General features: G+C 43.3%; 1 long non-coding RNA gene across 4 annotated transcripts; it reads left to right on the top strand.

Moving 5' to 3' along the window:
• Window positions 1-305: 305 nt before the first annotated feature.
• Window positions 306-7,053, top strand: LOC134735752 (uncharacterized). Of its 4 annotated transcripts, none has more exons than XR_010119181.1 (4): window positions 306-360; window positions 1,892-2,025; window positions 3,161-3,273; window positions 6,838-7,053. It is a non-coding gene; the product is annotated as an uncharacterized lncRNA (long non-coding RNA). The 4 variants fall into 4 exon arrangements; XR_010119179.1 differs by lacking the exon at window positions 306-360 and adding an exon at window positions 424-996; XR_010119178.1 differs by lacking the exon at window positions 306-360 and having other exon boundaries at window positions 1,434-2,025.
• The last annotated feature ends 396 nt before the right edge of the window (window positions 7,054-7,449 follow it).

A 7,449-nucleotide genomic window follows, 5' to 3' on the forward strand; every position in this document is an offset into this window, starting at 1 on the left:
TGCTGTGGAGCAAAGTTAAGGTTGCTTGACTCTTAGGCACTTCTTTGGCCATGACCTCCTGCTTCTGGTTCTCCTGATAAAATGCTGGAGGCTCAGTCCAAAGTAACCAGCAAGAAGTGGGCTCAGGAGGACAGAGCTCTGGTTTCCCAATTGCACGTTCATTCACAGGCTCCTACCTCTGCCATTGAAGGTTCCTTGACTTTGGCCTTCAGTCCTGACTTAATGTAATTTCTTTGCTTATGGGTAAAACAAGGAATTCCTGTCACACTGCCAACATCGCCCCCTTTCTTCTCACCCCAAGGAGAGTGCAGAGAGGGGATGAGACCAAGCCTGCCCGGAGTTGGAGTCTTGAGACGTGAGGTAACGTTGGTTCCCCATCTATGCTGAAACCTGAGGGAACTTGGCAGGGCTCATGAGGAGGGGAGGGCCGGCCTTGAGATTTTCTTTATGTTTGGCCTGGATGTAGTCCAACCTTAAACTCAAATGAAAACTTGAGAAATGTTATATTACCAAAGAGCGCATGTGTGTGTTTTGAGATGAAGGTAATGGAGTGGGGTGGTGGCGGCCAGCCACAAAGCGCAGCTTCAATCCGGCTAAATAACTAAACCCTCACGGCAGAATCCAGGCCCTCATGACCACACCATAAGGAGGAGTCTTTACTACCCCAATTCTTGTATTTTGTGTTTGTGCCCATCCAGGGAGCTCTCGGAACTCCTGGGTCCCAGTTCCTCACGTGGTTACTCACCTGAGCTCAATCTCTTCACTTCTCTGATCCTCAACTTTTCCCATGCTCTAAATTAGAGGTATAAATTGAGTGTCAGGGATCTTTTCGTTCAAAGAACCAAGTTCTAGTGCAATCACTGGCAAATGTAATTTCTAAATGTTAAGTCATCCATGCTTCCAAGACGCAATTGAAAAATGGCAAATGTTGAGAGGCTCAATGCGTTTTGTTTCTTTTTCAAAGGGCCTTTCCTATTTCAGGCAACTGGGGCTGCGGTGAGTATGCGTGTATGAAAGCATATGTTTGCAAAACGGTTGAAATATTTGCGTATAATAGCATTTTCACAGCAGTTAGTATAAACAGGGAGAAACTTAGGAGTGGCTTTTCGTGGGTGTCTGGGAAATGACAGATTGTGCAATTTTTAGGAAGAAAAAAGCTTGAAGGGAAAAACCCTAGAGGCAATAATATTTTGACCTTGAGAAGGAAAAAAATATGCTAGTTTGTGTATAGAAAATAAACTCTCCTCCAAAGTTTACGTTCAGAGAAACCTTGGTTGCTTACTCATAAATAAATTGAGGACAGAACTGTTGATTACTGAGGTTAATGTTCTTTTACTAAAGTAGAAACATTGTATGTAATTAGATTAAGAAGAGATTTCGGTAGAAAGAAGTGACGATGTGAGTAATCTCGAGTCAACAAAGGCACATTTTGATTTTATTAGCTAGCTATTAGAGCAGTCTTTGGCATTTTATGTGTGATGCACAGCATCAGGATGTAGCTGTTGAAAGTCATTTGTGTCCGCTGTCTGGACTAATTGAGCGACAATAATAAAACGCTGTTTTTAGATAAACAATGGGTGGCAGAGCTCCATCGGTCCCTGCAGGGAGCGTGTTGATGCCTTTCAAAGAGCGACTGGCTGAGCTCACGTGCCACAGTCATTTCACAGAGGAAAGTCAAGTCGTTTAAATCAACTAAATTGAACGCAGTTTTGAAATGGAAATCAGTAATCCCAGTTTGGAGCTGCCTCCTTGTCAATGGAAAGCTAGAGGCTCGGATCGCCGTCTGGTTCTCTCCCAAGTCTTATTCAAAGGCAGGAGGCCCCTGAGCCACGGAGATTGCAAGTTAGCAATACCAGGGAAAAGAATATCACGTGTCGAATGTTTTGTGTAGTGCGTTGGTGCTGAACAGGCTGACATGGAAATATCATCATAAACCCCAGCTGCCTGCTCTATGTCCCTCCCTTCAGTGCACACAAGATGGGCCCTAGACAGACGGACAAACAGAAGGCTTCCAGGAGGATGTATGTGAGTAATGTGCTGCTGCCTTCACCCAGTAGGAAGGAATTTCTCTTAGAGGCCTCCCTCCTCCTCAAAATGTGCTCCTCCCTTTCCCCCTCCCACCATGCCCTTTAAAATAAAGCATGTCCAGAAGTGAACCTCAACTTTGCATCAAGATTAGGATCTCTGGTTACAGACTGAGAACAGAAGAAAGCAGGCTGACATCCTCCGACTCACTTTATCTTAACACAGGATCACACAACCACCAGGCTTTTGTGGCAGCCAAGGGGTGGCTGGGGGTGCTTTAACATCTCCCTCTTTTCAGCTATCAGCCTTGTGCAAACAGCCACACGACCTAGGAAAAGACAGTGTGCTGGCTTGACAAACACGGCTTTGAGATAGGTTCACTGCACTCCACAAACTAAATTGCATCTTCCTCACCCTGCTATAAAATGTTGTTGACCAGCACAATAGCTCACTCCTGCAATCTCAGCACTTGGATGAGGCCGAGGCGGGAGGATCACTTGGGCTCAGGAGTTTGAGACCAGCTTGGAGAACACAGTGAGGCATTGTGTCTACTAAAAATAAAAAAAAATTAACCTGTTAGTCCCAGCTACTCAGGAGGCTGAGGTGGGAGGATCACTTGAGCCCAGGAGATTGAGGCTGCAGTAAGTGGTGACCATGCCACTGCACTTTAGCCTGGATGACAGAGTGAGACGGTCTCAAAAATGCACACACACACACAGACACACACACACATATATAGTCACCACTGAGCTTTAGGAAGCTGGGTGCAGTCCATTGACATTTTCATTCAATAGCTCTTACTTGAATACTTGCTAGGCATAAGGTCCTGTGCTGCCTGCTGGGGAGATATCCTTGCAAAAGACCAACACATGGCACTTGAAGTCTGATAGGTAGGTAGGTAGGTAGGTAGGTAGGTAGGTAGGTAGATAGATAGATAGATAGATAGATAGATAGATAGATAGATAGATAGATAGACAGACAGACAGACAAATACAATAGACTATTGGTCTGCTGATACACATTTAGGAAGTCACGAGTAGCATTCCCCCACCTAGCACACCCAGCCCTATATCATCCAGTTGTCTTTTAGAGCTTATAAGGGAGGAAAAATTTATTTTTTCTGCTACTCTTCTAGATTCTCCAGCTGGAGCCCTATAAATTGGACTGACAAAAGACAGATTAGCAAGAGAAATGCAAGCAGCAGTTTATTAACATGTGCATCCTGATTACACATGGAAGTACCCAGAGGTGAGTAACCCAAAGGAGTGGTTAGAACTTGGGCTTATATACTACCTTAACATAAAACACAGGAAAAGGGGTTTGAGGCTTCTGAGTGGGGAAGGCAAGTTATGGGATGGTGACCAGGAAAAGTATGGCGGACAGGAGTTGTTTAGTAAGGTGTGTTATGTGGATTTAAATCAGTACCTTCTTCAGTGATAAGAGTTGTTAAGAGTACTCCTTTTCCTGGTATGGAAGAGGGAGATATCTCTACAAATCTAAATTTCCTTTATTAGGGGAAACCGTGTGCCCTGGTTTTAGAGCTTTTCCTGAGACTGCTGATTCTCAATGGCCTCGAGCTCAAAATAATCCATATGCCAAAGAGGCATATTTTGGGGTAGCATATTCTGGTACCTCTCAGGCTACTCCTGACACTATTTTCACTTGACTTTCTAGTCACTCCATCTGCTCTTCACCCTGGATGCTACAGAAAATTCTCTGGCTCTGTCATAACCAAAAGCACAAAGTTCTTTCTGTGCATTCCTCTGATCTAAAGCATTGTGACAGATTAAAACTAGGCTTTGTACAATCTTTCGTTGATGACTCCTCTGAGTCCTGCCCCTCTGGAACACAGCCCAAGACAAGCAGCCAAAACATGTCTTCACCTTCTCTCTTAAGAGCTTCTTCCTGACTTTCTCCCATCTTGGACATATTTTAGTAATTTCTCAAAAAGTATTTGCAATGGTTAATTTTATGTGTCAACTAAACTAGGCTATTGTGCTCATTTGCTTGGTCAACCACCAGTCTGGATGTTGCTGTGAAGGTGTTTTTTTAAGATATGATTAATATTTTAAATCAGTAGACTTTAAGCAAATTAATTTTTTCTGCATAATTTAAATGAGCTCAGAGGACAGAGCATCAAGCCAAAGATGGTTATTCTCAAAGCTTAAAATCTAATGAAATTTATCCTGCTTGGTTTTGAACCTGCTTGGAACTTTTGAGTCCCCTTTTCCTTCTGATTTCTCCCTTTTGGGATGGGCATGTCTGTCCTATACCTGTCCTAACATTTCTATCTTGCAAGTAAACTTGTCTGGTTTCACAGTGTGATTCATTCTTCTCTAGCTGTGAGCCTAAGTGTCACGCACACCTCATTTAGATGATGTTTAAATGAGATTTTGAACTTAGAGTTGATACTAGAATACATCAAGACATTCAGGAGTGTTGGGTTTGGGTGAATGCATTTTGTATGTGAAAAGGATGATCCAGAGAGTGGTCTGTGATGGGTTGAATTATGTTCTTATGACCCAAATTCATGTTTTGAAATCCTAATCCCAGTGCCTCAAAATGTGACTCTATTTGGAAACACAGTTGTTGCAGATATAATAATTAGTTAAGATGAGGTAATACTGGAGTAGGGTGAGCCCCTGATACAATATGACTGGGTATCCTTATCAAAAGAAAAAATTTGGGCCGGGCATGGTGGCTCATGCCTGTAATCCCAGCACTTTGGGAGGCCAAGGCAGATAGATCGCCTGAGGTCAGGAGTTCGAGACAAGCCTAGCCAACATGGCGAAACCCCATCTCTACTAAAAATACAAAAATCAGCTGGGCGTGGTAGCATGTGCCTGTAGTTCCAGCTACTTGGGAGGCTGAGGCAGGAGAACCACTTGAACCTGGGAGGCAGAAGTTGTGGTGAGCTGACATAGTGCCACTGCACTCCAGCACGGGTGACAATGAGTGAGACTCTGTCTCAAAATAAATAAATAAATAAAAAGAAAAAATTTAGACACAGACACACACACAGAGGAAAAACACCATGTGAAAGTTCGATTCATGCTGCCACAAGCCAAGGAACTACCAGAAACTAGGAGCGAGGCCTGGAACATTAGATCCTTCCCTGGTGCCTTCAGAGGGAGCATGAACCGGCCAACATCTTGATCTTGGATTTCCAGCCTCCAGAACTATGAGACCGTAAATTTCTGTTTTTTTAAGCCTCTCAGTTGGTGGTACTTTGTTATGACAGCTCCTGTAAACTCATAGAGCATCCCTTCCTTGTCACCTCTGCATTGCACTCCCCACTGGATCAACTCCTGGAAGCCCACCTTGTTGGAGCCCTTATGTCACACAGGGGTGACAAGAAGGTCTTGCCTCTCAGCCCCATGTCATTGGCCTTTCTGGATTTTGCACCCTGCCATTAGCACAAATATTAGCATGTTCATCACACAGACACGTTAGGATTGCTCTAGCTCCAAGTCATAAAGCCCTCTTAAAAAAATTAAGCCAAAAAGTGTTAAGTGGCTTAAGCACATCAGCACCTGAAGTATAAGGATTTTATCCTATACTTTTCCTGCTGAAACACACATTGGTATAAAAAAAAAGGTGAAAGGGGAGAAAGCAGCCTCAAAACTTATCTTTGTGTTCACTGAAAATGTTGGCACTATTAGGGCTAGGTTACTCTGCAAGGCTCAAGTGCATGTTCAGTTAACTAACTCTGAAACGAAGGATCCAGATTCTTTCTTTCTTCAAATGGTTGCCTCTGATGAATTAGGAACACAGGATAAAATAAGAAACACCAGTTTAGGAGTTTGGGACCTGGGTTCAAATTCTGACTGGATCTCTTACCAGCTGTGTGATCTTAGATAAATGACTGGTCAAGCTCTTTGAGCATCATTTTTCTTATCCATGAATGAGAGGTAAAAGTCCCTATCTCAGGGAGGATAGACTTTCCCTTTCTTAGGCCTCTGATTCCTGGAGGTGGGGGAGTATTTTAGCATGAAATATCCAAGTTATGCAGTGAGAATCCATCATTATTAACATGAGGAAGGGTTGTCTTATAGATAGATGCTCCACCCTGAGGATGGGAAAAGACTACAGCCACCCATGGTTTCCCTTTGGGACCAGCAATACCTGTCATCTCCCAGGGGAGGGGTCATGTTTTGTGTGATCTAGAGCTTAATTAACTTGGGAGGTCATTTTGAAGGAGTAGAACTCATAAATTCAAATACAAAACGAGGTGCAGGGCTTGGAAGAGGCTTGTGTTAGCGACAGGCCCTGAAGCATGAGCTTCTTCAGCTGCAGAATAAACCTAACCACGTCCCTTTGGGATACAAGGAGAGTAGACTCAGGACCTTGGGCAGAAGAGTGAGGAGGAAAAAGAGAGAAAGATTAAAATAATAATAAGAGGATTCTAGAACTCCCATCTGAAACTGATTCGGTGTGACTGGAGTGTAGATAAGGATGTATTCAGGATGTCTATAAATGACTGCTACTAGATTACATTTCTTCAAAAACATTTTTTTCTGCTAACTGAGTAGGCCTGAATGCCTGCTCAGACCTGAAAATATTCTATCTTATTTTTTCCTAATATGATGTTAAGGGTGGATTTCTTTTTATGAAACTCCCATGTGTAGTTGGGATCTGGCTTTAGTTCACATGTAGATCACCCCCAGTTGTCATACTGAACCTGGGCAGGCCTACCAAAAGCCTGTGATGGGGTTCAGGACACGCTACCTTAAAATATAGCACCTTGGCATTTGGGAAAAGCACAGAAGCAGGAAGTTCACTTTTACATGTCTTCTTCCTTCTCCCTTGAAGCAGGTCATAAGACCTCATGTGACAGGTGCCCTTCTTACTCCCCGAGAAAAGGAAGGAAGACACAGAAACACCAAGAAGAATATGGACAAACAGGCCTTGCTAAGTTCCCCCGTTTATTAATAACCATGACATCATACTCCCTTTGTCCAATGACACTTTCGTCAAACCTCAGCATGAAAATACACAGGTTTCTCTGTTTGGGGGGTGGGTCTTCATTTTTGAAGTTTCCATGTCATGTAAAACTTATATTAAAGAAATGTGTGTGTTTTACCCTTGTTAATTTGTCTTGTGTTAGAGGGATCTAAGCCAAAAGCCTAGGATAGATGAGGAAAAGATACTTAGACCTGTTCGTCTGAAGGCTGAGGGAAAGATGGTTCTTATCAGACAGGAAGTAGCCGCGCATTGAGAAGCTGACCCTGTAACAAAGCCCTGGAGGTTGGGAAAGAAGGAGGAATTCAGAAGTGCATTCGGCACGTATCTACTGACATGTGCCTAAGTCCACAAGCACGTATCAGAAGCCCTTGAGGCCAGATGTGTTTTAGAACTCAGAAATTTTCAGATTTTAGAAAGGCAATGTGCATAAAACAAATATTATATAACATCCCTAGAGGG

Source organism: Symphalangus syndactylus, chromosome 23, assembly GCF_028878055.3.
Source record: "Symphalangus syndactylus isolate Jambi chromosome 23, NHGRI_mSymSyn1-v2.1_pri, whole genome shotgun sequence".
Classification (NCBI taxonomy): Eukaryota; Metazoa; Chordata; class Mammalia; order Primates; family Hylobatidae; genus Symphalangus; species Symphalangus syndactylus.